General features: G+C 40.3%; 1 protein-coding gene across 1 annotated transcript in view; it reads right to left on the bottom strand.

The window, feature by feature from the left end:
• Positions 1-17,581, bottom strand: part of grm5b (glutamate receptor, metabotropic 5b) — a 44,362-nt gene that overhangs the window by 12,745 nt on the left and 14,036 nt on the right. The gene's annotated exons all lie outside the window — the stretch shown is intronic.

Below are 17,581 nucleotides of genomic sequence, written 5' to 3'. Positions count from 1 at the left end.
ATCCCCTGTAAGACGCCAACAAGACAAATACGACTGCCCCACATTACATACATGTAAAGATGGAGTCTTATGGAGGAGCATTCGGGCTTAAACGAGGAAGCACAGATGGTCCCAAGAGTGTGTTTTTTTGTAAGAGTGTGAGGAAACATAGTTTGAGGAATGGAAGAAAAAAAAAAAAAAAAGAGAGACATGACAAATCGTCTCTCCTCTTTTCACATCTACTGCCAACACGGCCTCAAGCAAGACAATGATCCTCAGCTCTTCCAGTAGAGATGTTTTCTCATTCACTCTTTCATTGTCTTCCTCTTTTTGCTCTCTCTGTCTTTGTCTCTGGGCCTCCTGAGAATAAAATTCATTTTCTCTAACAGTAGTCCTTCCAGCCTCTGTTAGATTGGTGACCCAAGGTGTTCATTCGTATGTGTGTGTGTGTGTTTGTGTGTGTGTGTGTGTGTGTGCGCGTGCTTGTTTGTGTGTTTGATGGTGTAATCTGCCTCCTGTCTGCCACCATTTGTGTATCTCAACAGCTGCCCTTTCTCTTTCTGTGTCGTTCTTCTTGTCACCATCTGCCTCTGAGCAGCGGTCATAAATCACAGTGGAGGCATTTCTAAATGGCTATTACATGACAGATCGAGAATGTAACCATCCAAATAAACATAACGCTGTGTGTTTGTCTAACTGTGCGGTGTCACGTTGGTCTGGTGGTTGTGTCAATGCTTATTTGGTTTTTTTGTCACAGTTAAGTGTAAAAAAAAAATTTTAAAAAAGCTTCTTGAATGGATGAAAACTGATAGAATCAAACTACAACCATGTTTTTGGAGTCTAATTTGAATTAATCAGTTAAGGTGTTAACATAAGGACTTTTGTGACCCGATTAGCCATTTTAATAGGTCCCTGAGGGTTAAGATTACATTAACACACGATAAAGACGTAAATCCATGTCATTTCTAAACTTTTAATAAAAGCCTCCTCTCTTTAAAATTATTTATGAAAGCGGAATCTGAAACAGTCGTGTCACGCAGCTGCTACTGATGTGACTGAGGCAAGCGTGCTGTGGACAGAAAAAAGAAAAACCATCAAAATAAAAAGAGGAGAAACACAAAACCAGCAACGCCGACGCAGAGGCTAAGAAATAACCAATCAATGATCCTTGATCAGCATTCGTACATCCAATAGATTTCTTCGGCTCTCTTGCACCATTTTTCTCTCTCCACCTGTCTCTTCCAACAACTCTCATTTACACCTTAAAATCGTTCTTCAAGCCCATTTGCTCCCTCTCTTCTGCCTCTCACTTGTTCCATTTGTGTCGATACATCCTTCTCCATTTCTTTTCTTTTGTTTTTCGAACACATCTGTCCTCCAAAATGTGAGAACATGCTGATGTCCATTTATTGATTGCTTATGAGCGAATTTTAAAACTACCGCCAAGTTATCTTTTCACATTTTAAATATCATTATTCTGTAATTTCATCCTCGTTGAATATTTAAAGACCCTAATGATGTCTGAAGAGCTGTCTGTGTTCTAACAACACAATTTTAATTAATCTCTCTCTCCATGAGGTAATAAGTTAAGTTAGCTCTCTGGAACAACAACAGTAATTAATATTTGCACTATTATCTGAGCAAAAATTATCTACAAATTGGATGTCAAATTTTCCAATTTAACACAAACATTTCTTCTGCTTCTGAATTTCAGAATTTTATAATTCAAGTACGTGTTTTATGTGTGCTGATGTCAAACCAGTGACTACATTTATAGAATAAACATATAAATAATGTATTATGAAGTTTTGATGATTCATAATTCCTGTATTTTGGATTGGATGGAAATGGGGTGGAAACCTATACAAGGCAGACATGTAAGACTGCAAGGGAGCAGTGCTATGTTTCCAACACACAGCGAAGTCTGAATTTAGCTGCCTTTGTTGGGGGTGGGGGGGGGTTTCTTGGTGAATCGCACGCGTCAGAGCAGGCGGGGAGGCACAGCAGGAGTTGAATGTTACCGCCGTTCAAGCAGCAAACTGCACATTTGGTGACAGGAATGAACACAATGTGCAAAAGATCTCATATTTATAACGTTTCTTCTCATACGGTTGATTCCTGATGCACTTTTTTTGACGTTTTTGACCTCACGGACCAATCACAGCAAGCTAAAGAAACCAGGCGGCATACATTAAAGGTGCATCACGTGCTCTTAGCAGGTAATGTTTGCCTGCCTGTGGAGTCGGAGTATGTTCAGCCATAATTCTGCCCCCATTAGGAGACTGGACTCTCAGGGTCAATTCATCATTACAGTGAGTACATCCCCCACTTTGCTGTGCTGCAGGTGTGCCAGCTAACTCTCTACATGATGTACGTTTGAGGAAGCTTTATACTCTTTACTCTGAAATTAATACACCGCAGGCTATACAGCATACAACACGTACAATAAATACAACAAACCGGCGCATAAATACACACAGATGTTCACCGATCGACCCCCGCTGTATGCAAAAGCGTGGGCAACTCTGCCATAAGAAGTAGTCTTAAGGGTGAAGGGACCGTATACATTCAGGTAAGCGCGGGTAGTGTGTCTTTGTACGCGTTAACGTGTATTTCTCCACATGTCTCGGACCCCAGGGCCATCACCATGGTTTCCAACCCACACTCCACCTGCTGTCTGCACTCTGTCTCTCATTAGAAAGCAGTGTGTGCACACTGTGCATGGGTCTGCACATATACACACACACACACACCTATGTACACACCTCCTCTTGCTCTTTCTCTCAAACCCACACTAATACAAATACACACACATGTTTATTTTTCCACTCACTCAGCCAATCAGATGGACTGTCTCTATCAATATTAGAAAGGCAATTTGCAGAACAGTACAGTGTGCCAGTGTTGTAGGCCAGCGTTCTAAGTTAAGCAGCATTTTTACAAACCCATTCTACATGTCGAAGCCTGGAGCGACTTCCTTTTCCATTCCATTCATTCAATGTATAAATAGAAACTGGGACTCATTTGCAAGTGATTATTAATTTTCATTTGCCTCCTTCTTGGTTGGAGAATCATCTGAAGTCACTTTTCCCTCTTTGTATTCTAGTAAAGGTCTGCCAGGTGGACCAAACAAACGCATCTTTGATGCAACTAATCAGCATCACAGCAATCCGCTATCATCACAACTAAACAGAATTTAAAAAATAGATCACACAACTGGTGTGTAAAGAGCACAAGTGGGGGAAAGAAACTGTGGATACGTTGAGCATTTCTCTTTCGCACCAAAAAAAAAAACAAAACTGGATTTTGATACAAACCAAATAGGAGTTTTGCATTTTTTTCTTAATGTTGAAGTGTTTTCAAGCTACTGTTCATAAACTGATCAGTTCAATTCTTTGTTATACCAAACAATTAGATTAGATTAGATTAGATTAGATTAGATTAGATTAGATTAGATTAGATTAGATTAGATTAGATTAGATTAGATTAGACACACTGTACTTTAATGATCACAAACTGGGAAATTCTTCAAATATACTAAAAACTCCATTTTCCTTGATAAAATCTTACTTTAGTCTATTAAAATCTATTTCTTTTTGAACAGCAAATTAGAATTCAATTTAAGAATTTCAACTTCAATCATGGCTTTAGAATTCTCTTCTGTCATCTCTGCTCCTTGTGTTGTAAATATTTTCCATATATAAATATTGTAATGCACTGAGATGTAGATGTTTTTGCATTCGAAAGATTTTTAGAAAGTCCAAGTTTGACTAGGTTCATAATCTGGTCTTTATCTATGTTTAGTTTTCTTCAGTTTCATCTAGGGTATAATTTTTAAAGCAGAGCCAATCGGTTCTACACTCACAGTGTACATTGGCAAAAAAAACTGAAAAAGCATAATTTAATGCCGCGCTCACGCTCCGTCATGTTCCCTTTATAAATGACAATCCGCCTAGAAATGTGCGCACACCTGATCAGACACTCCTATAATCCTCCACACACCCACAATCACCCGTAAATGGTCAATACAAAGAACCCAACGAATGATGATGCTCAGAAAAGAGCCTGCTGACAACAGCGACGAGGAGGAAGATGCAGAAAAGGAAACCAAACCAAATAAAGCAGTGTGTGTATGTGTGTGTGTGTGTGTGTGTGTGTGTGTGTGTGTGTGTGTGTGTGTGTGTGTGTCAGGGGGAGCTCCACACCATTCAAACAAGCCGTGACAAACGCTTCTGTCCCCTATATTGAAATGTCTTTTCAAATTCTTTGCTGCGCTGCTAAAGTTAACTGGTTCTGCATATGATGAGGAATATGGGTGTAGAGTAGGTGCAGACGGTGAGGTTGTTAGTGTGTGTGTGCGTGTGTGTGTGTGTGTGTGGCACCCACCAGCCTGTCTCCACTCTGCTCTGTGTGTCTCATATTCACAGCAGGACATTATAGAGACAAATCACACTTGGGGATCTATGCAGAGTATTTGTTGTGCTCTAAAACTCGTAGATTGGATGTGATGTAATTTAGCACGTCGGTTGACAGACCGTCTCCTCTGGGTGTTGGGAATACGACAACAAGACAGCACTTCTTCACAATTAGGGCAGGATCACCTCTTTCCAAATTAAGAGCTACTTATGGAATAGTTCTGATTCAGTACAAGGAAAAGTGATTTAGTACACCTGAAAAACACTTCATTCATTATTTAAAAGCAAAGAATCAGGAACCGGTCTTCATCCTAACAAATATTAAAACAAAAAGGTGAACGCTGTGATGTTTTTAATAGAAGTTGTTGCACTTTGTAATTTGAACCAAGTAAATAGCCAATCAGAGCTGAGCGGCGTATCATTAGAGCCCACAGCTAAACAAGGTCAAACCCCTGATGAATATTTCATAGGAACTGAAGTTGAAGATATTTAACTAGTGAACGATCCACAGCTTAAATAAAATCAAACATGTTGCTGGTTGATGGTCTCCCTTCGACCTCACGCTGCGTCGTGTGATTTTACGTTTGTAGACGAACTGAATGACATCAGGGATTGTTTTCTCATTATTGCAGTAAGATCAGAGAGCTTGGCAAAATAAGGTCACACTTTTTTTTTTATTAGCAAACTATTTGAATTTGATCTGAAGCTGAAGCCAACGGGTCACTTCAGAAATTAATGCCTGCCACCCGACCCCATCCCACCCGCTCTTGAGCTGCCATGGCAACCTGGCAGAGATTCTAGATGAGCATCTGCTCCTTATAACCATACTGCACACACACACACACACACACACACACACACACACACACACACACACACACACACACACACACACACACACACACACACACACACACACACACACACACACACACACACACACACACCAGCAGTCCACCAACCAAACCTGACATCATTAATTAGCTGCACAGACAACAGAAGCTGGGAAAGTGAGCGCAGAGAGATGGTTACAATCCATCAGAGCATGGGGGTGGGGGTGGAGTTGGGGGCATCAGAAACTCTGGTTTCATGGATGTGCATAAACCCAGAGGTCTAAGGGTCTGGTGAATGTGTTCTTCGGCCACATTTACTTTGAAATCTCCCAAAACATTAGCATGTGTTCATTTCTGTCAGCAGGAAGTCACCTGTAGTCCATCCGTCCATTTCCAGCTGACGTTGTGACAGCAGGCAGGGTTACCTGGACAGGCGGCTGTTCATCATAGGAAAAGACAAACAACCACTCACACTAATTCCCGTCCACATCAATGCGATCAATTCACCTGTGGACCGTTCCACTGTATTGGATTGCACTGGAGCCTATCCCAACGGACTTACAGGAGACGGACACTCCAGGCATGTCGCCGGTGCACCGCAGAGCCACAAGAAAGACAAACAATCACTCACGCAGACACTCACACCTACAGGGCATTTCGGAAGGATCAATCCACCTGAAGTGCATGTTTTTCAGAGGTGGGAGGAAGCTGGAGAATCTGGAGAAAACCCACACAGACACAGGAGAGAATATAGAACATACAAAGTCCACACAAAAAGGACTCGAACCCAACTTTCTAGCCGTGAGGCGGCGGCGCTAGCCACTCGTGTATTTTTACTTGAAGAGAAATCTTATTAATGACAGGGGAAAGCATTAAAAAAATGCAATCATCCATAGATTAATGAAGAGTTTTAAAGGTGATGCCTTAGGGAAACATTATTTCCCAAACTGTAGTCTTTTTAGGGCGAAGGCCCAACCGTTTCCGTGTCACTGCACCTCATCTATCAGCAGCCTGCGCAAAACAGAGGTCAAAGTTCATCACGACAACAGCCAAACTCATTAATCCCATGACAGAGCCGTCTCGCACACGGAAGCAATGAGAGAAAGTGAGAGAGAGAGATGGACGCCTGGCCGGCGTCCTTGTGTGTACCTAACTGTGTAATTACGTGAGTGATCATGCCACTTTACACGCCTGTCATTCAATAACACGCAGCAGAACAGCCCACGTCTGCTCACCTCGGCGGCTGGTTTGCTTTTACTTATCTGTCCAAGCCACACTTCATTACCCTCCGTCTCTATTTTTCCTGACAATCTCTCGTCGTGTTCCTTTTTCTATTTTCACCCCGTATGTGGATCGTGTCCGTTCTTTTCTCTCTCTCCTCTTCTTCCACTTCCACTTCGTTCCTTTCTAGTTATCACCGCCTGACATGTTGATTTACACCTTCGTCCAACCTTCTATTGTTCAGCCGTACAGTCCGGTTGCGTCCACTTTTTACTTTCTATGATTGCTCTCGATGGTGTCCCCGTCTCTCTTTTTTTTTTTTTATCTAGTGCATTATTATTTGCTTCTCCTCTAGTTAATTTTTTCACTCTGTGAGTTGCATTTTTTTTAAAAATCCCTGTTAAAACCGTAATTCCTTTGGGTGATTATCACCGACATTCAGTTATCTAACTGAAGAATAAAGGAAAACATATCATGGACTGGCTTACGCAACAAAACACAAAATCAAAATACAAACAGAGGAAGTGGATTGTTTTTAACAAAATGAGAATTAAATCCCTCAAATTAAAAAAATAACATTTCGGTCGGACTATTTCCACAACAGTATCCTATTTTCTTCCAGTCATAAAGTGCAGTAAACCCTATCCTAATACTTTCCATCACCTAAAACCCTGCCACCCCTTCCATGCTGAAGAAAAACAACGAGCACTGACCTCAGAAATGCAATCATTCTTTCAACTCTCATAAAGATAGGTCACACAGATCGACGCACACCCCCTCCCCGTCATCACACACTCGCCCACACACACTTTGCTCAGGCTAGTTTAGGCACACAGAGCGAATTTCAGATTTTGGCAACTGTGCTGATTTCCCCTGGGCTTCAGAAGGCAGACGGTGATTTGATTTGTGACGTGGGGGGGGGGGGGTTGGGGGGGACAAAAACAAAACTGTCAAAACACAAGAAAAACACAAGTTACAGATAGAGAGAGGAAATATTTAAAGAAGACGAGTGGACAGGGCGGCAGATGAGATGGAGGGAAAAGATCATTCACTGAGAGCACCTGGTAAAGTGTGCACCCCTGGATTTCTCTTGACCCTCTTTTTTTCTTTTTTAATGGTAATAAAAAGTAAGCGGTGACATTCAGACAACCCATGTTCTTCATTCTCGCTCATTTTTTGAGTGACTCAATCTCGAGATCAGAGAAGGTCACTTGGAGATGGAGAGAGGAGGAAAACCGAGAGCTCGGAAATGGAAAAAGATCCATCTTGATGGGGAAGCAGACAGAAAATGATGGGAGTTTTTTTTCGTATGCCAGTTTAATATTTTAGCATGCTAGCTTTGGCAATGTGTAAGATCTTCAAGTTTAAAGTCCCTCCATCACTGTCATTGAGAAAATGTCCTTGTTGTGCATCAGAGGATTGTTTTGTCACAGAATAAAGCTATAAAGTCATCAGAGACATCATACAAATCAAACATACTGATAGAGGCGACATTAGAACATTCACTACTGAACAAATTCATCTTTACAAAAAGAAATCATTCTTTGTTTCTAAATAATGTTTTTGTTGGATAATTTATTGACAAAGAAATAATTATGGTGAATGCAATAATCATTTTAAGACCATTTCAAGCCTATAATTAAAATGATAATGTAAATGCGGAGTGCTGTAAGTGCAGCCTTTCAGAGCAATGAACAAATAATTCCCAATAATATTTAGATAATTGGAACGTGAAATGTTATATTGAATAAATAAACCATGACTACTTAAAAAAAAAAAACAACAACATGCACAGAAATTAGTCATTCCACCCCAAGGTTTGATTATTGATTCCCGGCAAAATATTCATATATTAATATTCTGATGAGTTGAGAGTATAATATATCAATGATGTAATAATACCTTAATAATGTAATATGGGAACAGGCCTATTACACCGTGGATTAAAGTGGAAACAGAATTATAGTATAATTTTTAAAAAAGGCATAATCACATGTATTGGTCAGTGGAAAGTGGAAAACACTAAACCTCCATGAAAGTATGATAAAAAAGTTTTTATGATGTCATGTATACAAAAACCTGTGGAATTGAACTCACACAGGAACGACAAGTGCGCACTCGATTTTATACGACTGACCGAGTCACAGAACAATCTCGCTGACACAAATAAAACACGGGAAAACGATGCCAACAAACTGAACTGAACATAAATAAAAGAGTGGAAGCTTGAGATTAGGGAGTAGAGAGGGAGGAGTGATTCCCCCACCCCAGCCATTAAGGGATGGGACGGTTTGGGGAATGAACGTACGTACGGGAGGGTGGTGGAGGAGAGGGAGACGGATGAGTGTAGATAACACACATTATTCCCCTCCAGCTGGGGTCTTTGTCTGGCTGCAATGAGCTGTGAAAGCGACACACACACACATGCACACACACCATTTAGCAGACACGTGTGTGAGTGACAACTTCCTGTCGTCTGCTCAGTCTTGGACAATATATCTCAATATTTTGAGCCGACTTTTCACTTTGACGTTGATTTAAAGCCGGGCAGTTAAACTCGAGCTGATCGTCTGTTAAAAACCATCAAAAGGAACGAAACGCCAGAACGAGAGGAGAGGAGGCTAAAAGCAAGGAGAAAATTTAGGATCGACAAGAAGGAATATCGTCTGTTTCTGACTTTAGAGACACAGGACACAAATCTTTACATAACAAACGTATTCTCTTCCCTCTCTGAATTGTCTGTAAGAAAAAAAAAATGTCCTCATTAATCACGACATGTTTTATTCTTTAGTGACTGGAGTCTGGTCTACGCCGTGTGTCTCCATCAGTGCAGCAGCTTCACATCTCAAGTGTGACAACAGCATCCCGCATCTCTTCTTGCTTTTATTCAACATGTCTGAACATTTATTCCCACCTCTACGGAAAAATCGTGCAGATGTTCTATCTGGTTTCTTATTTTTATTTATTGGTGATGATTTATTTTCAGGATGGATGGTGATGATGTTTTGGTAATGCTTTGAAATTTAACTGAGTTTCTTGATTAGAATGAGAAACAGAAAGGTAATAATTTAGGAAGCGAAAGAGTGATCTGAAGGAAACACTTAAAGAGAGGAATGGAGGGATGATGTCATGGGATAAAGAGGTAGAGAGAGACAGAGGATGAATTTTCCACTCGATCCTTCAAGTCTGGCCTCATCCCTTTTTATTGCTTCACACATAAAAGTGTCATCTCTCATATTCTGCACAGCGGACATTGTAATATCACCAGCTGAGGTAATGCACCACTGATGTAACATTACTCTCTCTCTCTCTCAGTCCCCCCCATCTCTTTTATTTCCGCTCTATCTTTATCGCCATGGAAGCCCTTTGGTCTCCCGCTCCCTGATCCTCTTTTTCAACCCTCTACCTATCATTTTCTTTTTTCTCCCAGCGCTGCCTCACATCTTCAGGTTCTACTTTCAAAGAGCGCCGGGCAAAAGCCAGAGTAATTCGCCTGGCTTTCAAAGGCGATGTTCCGGCTCGGGACCGAGGTTTGGAGACAAGCGGCGCCATTCCAGAGCGAAAACCATCGACGAATCAACAACTAAAGAACAGTCGATTCAGTAAAATACTCCACATGGCATCACATCAATGTAGCTACAGTAAGATTCAAACATCTTCTAATATTGTAGAACCTAAACTTCCATCACATAAACAGTACAATACATGCAGTACTAGTATTCCTACCATTTACTAGTATTAGTATTGATAAATAATATACTTCAAAAAATCTTTAATCCTTCAGATTTGTTGAGGTCATCTACATCAGAGACAATGCAATCTCTAGAAATGGCAAGTCATCATTAGGTATATTAATTTTAACACACACACGCGCACACACACACACACACACACACACACACACACACCACACACTCTTCTCTGCACACATGCAAATGCTTAGCCATTAACTGACAATCTGTGTAACCTAATGATGGACCAGTGGCTTAGAAGCAGCTCTAAGAGCCATTCCGTGTTTTACGTAATGGCAATAATTATGCTGGTTGGGTTGCACACACACACACGCACACTCACTCACATACAAGCGCGCACACACACACACACACACACACACACACACACACACACACACACACACACACACACACACACACACACACACACACACACACACACACACACACACACACAGAGACAACCAGATTGTCTGTTTGACAGCAGGGATTAGCATGGAGAGGTGCAGCTAATGCCTAGTAACGAGACATCCAGCTTATCGCCCACAGATTCGTGTGTGTGTGTGTGTGTGTGTGTGTGTGTGTGTGTGTGTGTGTGTGTGTGTGTGTGTGTGTGTGTGTGTGTGTGTGTGTGTGTGTGTGTGCATGTGTCAGTGAAACGGAGAGAAGGTACTCGGCGGATCTGCAGTAAATTAGCTGCATGTTGTTTTTTAACTTTAATGACATTCCCACATCCCAGAGGCGCCAAATGTCTCAACCAGGTCTCTCCTCTTTTTCTCTCATTGTGTTTCTTTACAATTCAAGGTTAGATGGGCTTTATTCCATGTCACTGTTGACATCATGTGAATACGAGCCTAGTATATAGTATATAGCTGTAAGGATGCACATATACACACACACACACACACACACATACACACACACACACACACACACATCTCTCTACAAGGACACTGCATAGATAATGACAGGTGATGATGTAATATGCAGATATCGGTGGTTCGCTGCATGTTTTCAGTTCTTCCCATCATAACTGTGTTTTTCAACGTTTCCCTGATTTGCTTTTAAGAATTAGAATAAGATAACCTTCATTTGTCCCACAGTGGGAAAATTTGTGTTTTCATTCTGAGCTAAAATGAGAACATTTGAATTAGCCACGTTAGCACACACTGTGAATCGTACCAGTTTTGTCGTGACAGTACTCCGCTAGGGCCAGACTGTGTACCCGGTGTTTAGGCATGCTTAGAGATTTAATACCCGTGAAATATTTAGGAGAGTCTGTGCATATCTATGTTTAGAGATTGTTGGGGGGGTTTTTTGTAACAAATGTGCCATTTGCTGTCTTCTGAAATTATAGATTGCCCTGTCAAACTGTTCATCAGTCTGTTTCTTGTGCAACAGCCGAGTGCGAGCCTCTGGACGTTTTTTTTTGGGGGTTTTCTGATCTCTGAAGCACCGTCGCTTCAGAGTTTTCTCTGTTTTGTCTCGTAATTCCTCCGACCTTGCGGTAACACCTGAGCATAGATAGAAGATGCTGCGCTCCTTGTGCTGCCGAGACGATCTGCATTGTGAGGGCATCGTATTTATCAAAGCCCAGTGAGCCGAGCGGATGTGGACGATTCAGAGGCATTTTGTGTCTCATTAACAGACTATTTGCAGGACGCGCTAAGACATTATCGCATTTAAATGGCTTGTGTTACATAGCTGTTAGTCTGAGTAATCACCTGTGACATATATGTCCATGTCTGAAGTCTATCAATCCGCTCCAGCCTGCAAATCAATAAAATCCACATGATCCAAAATAAAGGACCTCATGACAACGCTCCTAATTATAGTAAAACGAAACAGACGGGGACATGGTACACAAATAAACATCGCCATCTCTCTCATAAAGTTTCTCTCACTCTGTCTTTCTATAATTTTCTTGCTCTCCTTCTCCTGTGTTACTATGGTAACAAGCTGTGCGGGGGCTGCGATGCGGCACACATCACACCCGTCTCGCTGAGCTCTCCAGAAGAAGAGAAGGAGGAAAGCGAGGGGAGACGGAGAACTGATGGGTGACGACGATCGACAGAGTTGGGAAAAGGATATCCTTCAACCGATAACTTTAGATGTCATTCGAGACGAAGTTAAAGAAACATTTACATGTAGGACAGGAAAACGATTTGAAGTTGAACAGCTGCAAAAATCGTCGAGGAGACAATCGGTAGCCTGAGAGCTGTAACTCAAGTGTCTTTGTTATCAGTTTGAAACGGTTGCAAAGTTAATTAAAAGTGAATTTCCACTGTGTTGTAATCTGGTGCTTTCTTGGGCTGCTGCTAAACTTGGCCACCGCCTGCAGATGGCTGTCTGTCAAAAGCTTTCTGGTGTTACAAATAATTACACATTGAAGCCAATTACGTCGTCTGACAGTCTCGTAAAGTTGCCCAACACAAGTCTGACTGCTGATTACAGAGGAATAGATAATGAGTCAGGATTCGACGTGTTGAACGTTATCCGATTGTGTTAGTTCACCCTGGTTAACCTTATCTTAGTCACAGCCTTCAGAAAAGACTGAAACAACTGGAAACCATTATAATTATAACAATAAGCAATAGAACAGCTTTTAATTACGTAGAACCTGGATAGAAAAAAGTTCAGTTTAGGACCATCACATCAGATTTCACTGTGTGATTATCCACAAACAAAATCATGACAATGCATCACGTAACTATTCGAAAACTGATTTTCGACTTTGTGTATTACTTTTTTTATTTTAAAAAAGCAGGTTTCTTTGACTTTTTGTTTGTTTCCTGACTTTTGTCTGTTTGTCTATTTCTAGCCTAATGTTCTGGCTTCCTGTTGTAGGATTTTTCTGATTAAAACCATGAATGTGGACTTCTCCCCTGGTGTAATGCATTTGGGTCCTAACCAAACGCGTGACAAACACATGAAATAAAAAGCCTCAAGAGTTTGCTGGATTAATACCCAGATGCTCTGCTTCTATAAGAAATACCTAAAACATCGTTTTTCACCCGGCAGACCATGTTTTACATCATTCTCGCTTGTAGCCACTTGAATTTCAATGGCCGGTAGCAGTCTCTATGATTTCAACAGTCTCTCACCTCCATGCAGATCATCTTCCCTTGTTCCTCTCCAATAATCTTCAAAAACAAGAGAGGGAGAGGAGGAAATGTCTCCCAGTACGGGACTGCATGATCAGCTGACCTACAGCAGGTTTCAGGGATGTGGGAACGAGGGAATCCCTGATCACAACCATCTCAAATGACCTCATTTTAAGTCGGACTGAAAACCTACTTTGTTTTTCACTCATCCCAAGAACCACAGAGAGGAAAGAGTCACAGATTTCCCTTCACCTTCTCCTAATGTTGGATTCACATCTTAAATAATCCCATTCTCGTTTGTAAGGTGCAGAAAAAACAGACGCTTTAAATCTATAGATAAATTTGCAACCTTCCTAAATTCTAGAGCAAAATTGTCTCCAACTTCTGGAGGCAAAAATGTTCCATCAGTTACTTGTGAATCTTAATTGACCAACGCAGTAGAAACGCAGGACCCAATAAGGAGGATTCTTCATGACTCCTCATGTCTAGTGGAGTTCTGTTCATCTCACGCCGTGTTGGTCCCACGGGTCGGCCGATCCTCCAACAGGAAAACTCTCATAGCAAATTTAAATTCAGTCGCCGTCAGCGCCTCCATTCCATCTCCATCTCCTCTTGCTACAAGGATCGCGTCAGGACAAAGAGTAACTCAGGCCGTTTCCTTAACATATGTGTGAGAAATCAGACCATTTTCAATTACCAGTTAATTTAATTTGATGACCCATTTCTTTCTGTAACCCATTAACACATTAGGCGAGACTGAATAAATTACCTGATGTGAAAAATCGATTCGAGCAGCCGTTTGTACTCAATGCACAACTTCTTAAATCTCAATTATACAGCAGGACAAAGAAGAGGAGTTAATGAAATATAAGGATTAGTTCCTTTCTACCTCTTGGCTTGTGCCATGTAATCCCATTTCTTCAATTGCTGCCTTTTTTTTTTTTTTTTACAATAAAGCAAAAAAATTTTTAAATAAAAATCAAAAAATGTGTCAGACAATAACACTCATCAGCTTCAATGTGCAATTATTTTTCACCAGAGGTCTGCCATTGTTCAAAAGCATCACAGTTCATATTTCTCTTAATTACCTCTGCCTGGTTCAGAGTCTGAGTTAAATTAAGGGCCAACTCATTTCCTACCACTTCCACTTCAGGATATAGCCAGACAATTTTTCCACAGATAGCCTTTCAAATATGTGATGGATGAAAAGCAAATGTATTTCGAGGAAGAAAGAAAGTGGCTAAAAGGCAGTCGAGGATTATGGAAATAAAGTTGAGATATTTTGGAGTCAAGTGTGGAAGGAAGGGAGAGTAATGAGGTTATGTGTATACTGACGACATCTGCGTTTTCATCTGTTTGTAGAGTGAAATGAGTTCATATTTCAGAAGCTAAAGGGGAAACCCTTCATATTCCACAGGCTAAATTGTGCCGGTGTCCATGTGTGTATGTGTGTGTATTTTTGTATACTGATCCACCACAGTGACGTAAGACTTGGTTTAATTCCACAGCGTAAATCTCAGAAAATAACCAGCAAAATGCCAAACTGAGAACTCACAACAGACACGCTGTGCAAACAGCCACACAGTTTGTTGGACCAACACGCAGATTCCAAAACACACAAATTCACACAAGGACATATTTACTCTGGCTAACCTTTTTTTTTTTTTTTTTTAACCTCAGCATCCTACAGTCTCTATCTCTGCTGTCTGTCTCTCTCTCCGTCATTTCCTCTCTAATTCCCAGCACTTTTCCCACTGGAGTGCCATAAGAGGATAAGGCCATTCCCGCGAGAGCCATAAGAGGATGAATATGTGTTTGTAGGTGTTTCCGTGTGTCAGCTCATGCCAGATTGGGTGTGTGTACGCATACACATGTGTGATTTCGTTAAAAAATAAAAATAAAAAAAAAGTCAAATGTGCAGTTCTCTTTTATAGTTCTTTTACAGTTCTTTTACAGTTCTCTTTTATTTGGTATATCAACAAAATATATTTTTATCAGCTGTATTCAATGACCAAATCTAAAAAGAAACAGTTAAAGTATTAATTTCCTCAAATATAGCATTACATTTTACTGACTGATGCAGTCTCAGATTCATTTATCCCCTTCATGATAAAAAAAAAAAGTCTCTTGTGCTTTGTAGATACTTTTTTATTGCTACTAGCTGCAAAATTCATGCATTAGTCACCGGTAGCAAGAACTCGCCTCCAGTTCTAGTTAATAATCTTGACTGCATTTGTCATTGAAAGTAGAATTTTGTTTTAAACGTGGGGGGAAAAAATCAATTATGATTCCAAGTGAATAAACATACAAAAACAAAGTACACAAAGAAATTCGTCAAATCATAGAAAAGTACTTTTTAAAAAGTGGGTCGAGTCCATCAACAGATTAATTGGCTCAAATAAATAATAGTAAACCCGTGTGTGTGTGTGTGTGTGTGTGTGTGTCTGTCTGTCTGTGTCTGTGTGTGTTATGTATATGGAGAACCTCTTTAATTCCCTGTCAGGAGACACTGGGACTTGGAAAGCCTTCAGAAACAACCTCTGTGTTCCGCTTTTGTTCTTGAATCTGTTTTCCGTCCCTCCAACTGCAGCCATTACTAGCGGTCATTAATCAGCCTGTCTCTAAATAGAGAGAGAACAGAGGAACTGCCTGAGGATCAGATTGTTGGAGATTTTTACAGCCATTTTGCTTGTTTTTAACCTCAGAGGAATTTACTTGTGCGGAACCACAACAAAGTATTTTGAAGGTCAAATGATTGTAAGTGAAATTCTCAGGTCTTATGAGTTCAGTGGAACTTTTCAAGCATGTGAATTCAAACAAAAGCTCTTTGTGATTACTTCAGGGAACTCGATCACAAATAATTTGTCTGGAATTTTAAAAATTAATTTCACTTGTTTGATATGTTTCAGACATTCTCCTGGCAGTATTCAGTAAAGACAAGCCGGGAGTCGTCTCTTAGGATTCATTATAAAAAGGAAAAAAGCTTTGTGCTACATTTTCGTTTATGCAACAAGATAGAAAGACTAAACAAAAGGCGTTATATTCAGGGAGGCGTTATATTCAGGTTATATTCAGGGGATGAAAATTAGATCTCAACCTTGACCTTAAAAAACTAGGTTAAGGTCAAATTTTCACTTTTTAGGTACACATCTCTGAAACCTAATAAGATATAATCATATTGTGCTTTATTTAAAAAATTTAAAAGAAAAAAAGAGTAAAAACATTAAAAGACAATAAATTGGGAGAATTGGTCATCTCCTTTTTCCATTATTGATCATTTTTCTTAAGAATTGTTCTCATTTTTAATACATTCATATAAAAACGAATACATCAGTGTGTGCTTTTATATGTCTAAATTCACATAATAAGTTATTCTTTTTTTATTTGCACACCTCCGTTCTCTCATCTCAGTCGACTTTTTTTTTTTTTAAACAGTCTATCATCGACGAAACTTTCAGCAACAGGAAAACTGCTGTCCTGGGTATCGCTGCAGGTCTTTTCTAGTAAATTTTAACATAAATTCATGAGCACATATTCGATTCAAGGTAAACATGGATCCCAGAGAGGAAACAATGAAAGACAGCGGCTTCAAAAGATAGAAGCAAAATGTCAGAAAGACTTGAGCGGAAGGGGAAAGAGCCAGAGGAAAAAGACAGATACTGACAGAGGGAGAGAGGCAGAGGTGGAAACACCTGTGAGTTGAATGAGAAAATCTTTGATATTGGGTAATTTCAGTTCAGCAGCCACTTGACATCCGGTTGACAACAGAAAATGAAAGTGGAGATGGAGTTAAAATGTGAAGACATAGAGGCGCTGACAGAGTTCTTTGATACGTTTGACACTTTTGACACCATGGAAGGCACAGATCTGATGTAACCTGCTTCATGAACCTCATCCTCTGTCAAATGCACAGAAAGTGAATAACAATTGCAACAAAGGAATTTCAATCACAAATACACACATACACACACACACACACACACACACACACACACACACACACACACACACATACATATATATTAATTTGTTCCATGGCTGAGCCCATAACTCAAACAAATTTTCCCCATTTGTTTTTCCCCCTGTAGAAAACCCTCAAACCCTCTAAGGTATGAATAAAAACAGATTTTAATTAACCAATAGACATGCAGACTTTGCCCGTGTATAATTAGTTGTATATAAGTTACGTAAACAATGATATAATATGAAAAGAAACGCATAAGTCAGGAGAATTCACGAGCGACGTCTTCGCATCACATCACCAGCAGAGTTCTCTGTTAAAACGTTTTAGCGTT

This window comes from Antennarius striatus, chromosome 6, assembly GCF_040054535.1.
Source record: "Antennarius striatus isolate MH-2024 chromosome 6, ASM4005453v1, whole genome shotgun sequence".
Taxonomy (NCBI): domain Eukaryota; kingdom Metazoa; phylum Chordata; class Actinopteri; order Lophiiformes; family Antennariidae; genus Antennarius; species Antennarius striatus.
The sequence above is the reverse complement of the archived record's forward strand: the minus strand, read 5'-3'. Positions and strand labels throughout refer to the sequence as shown.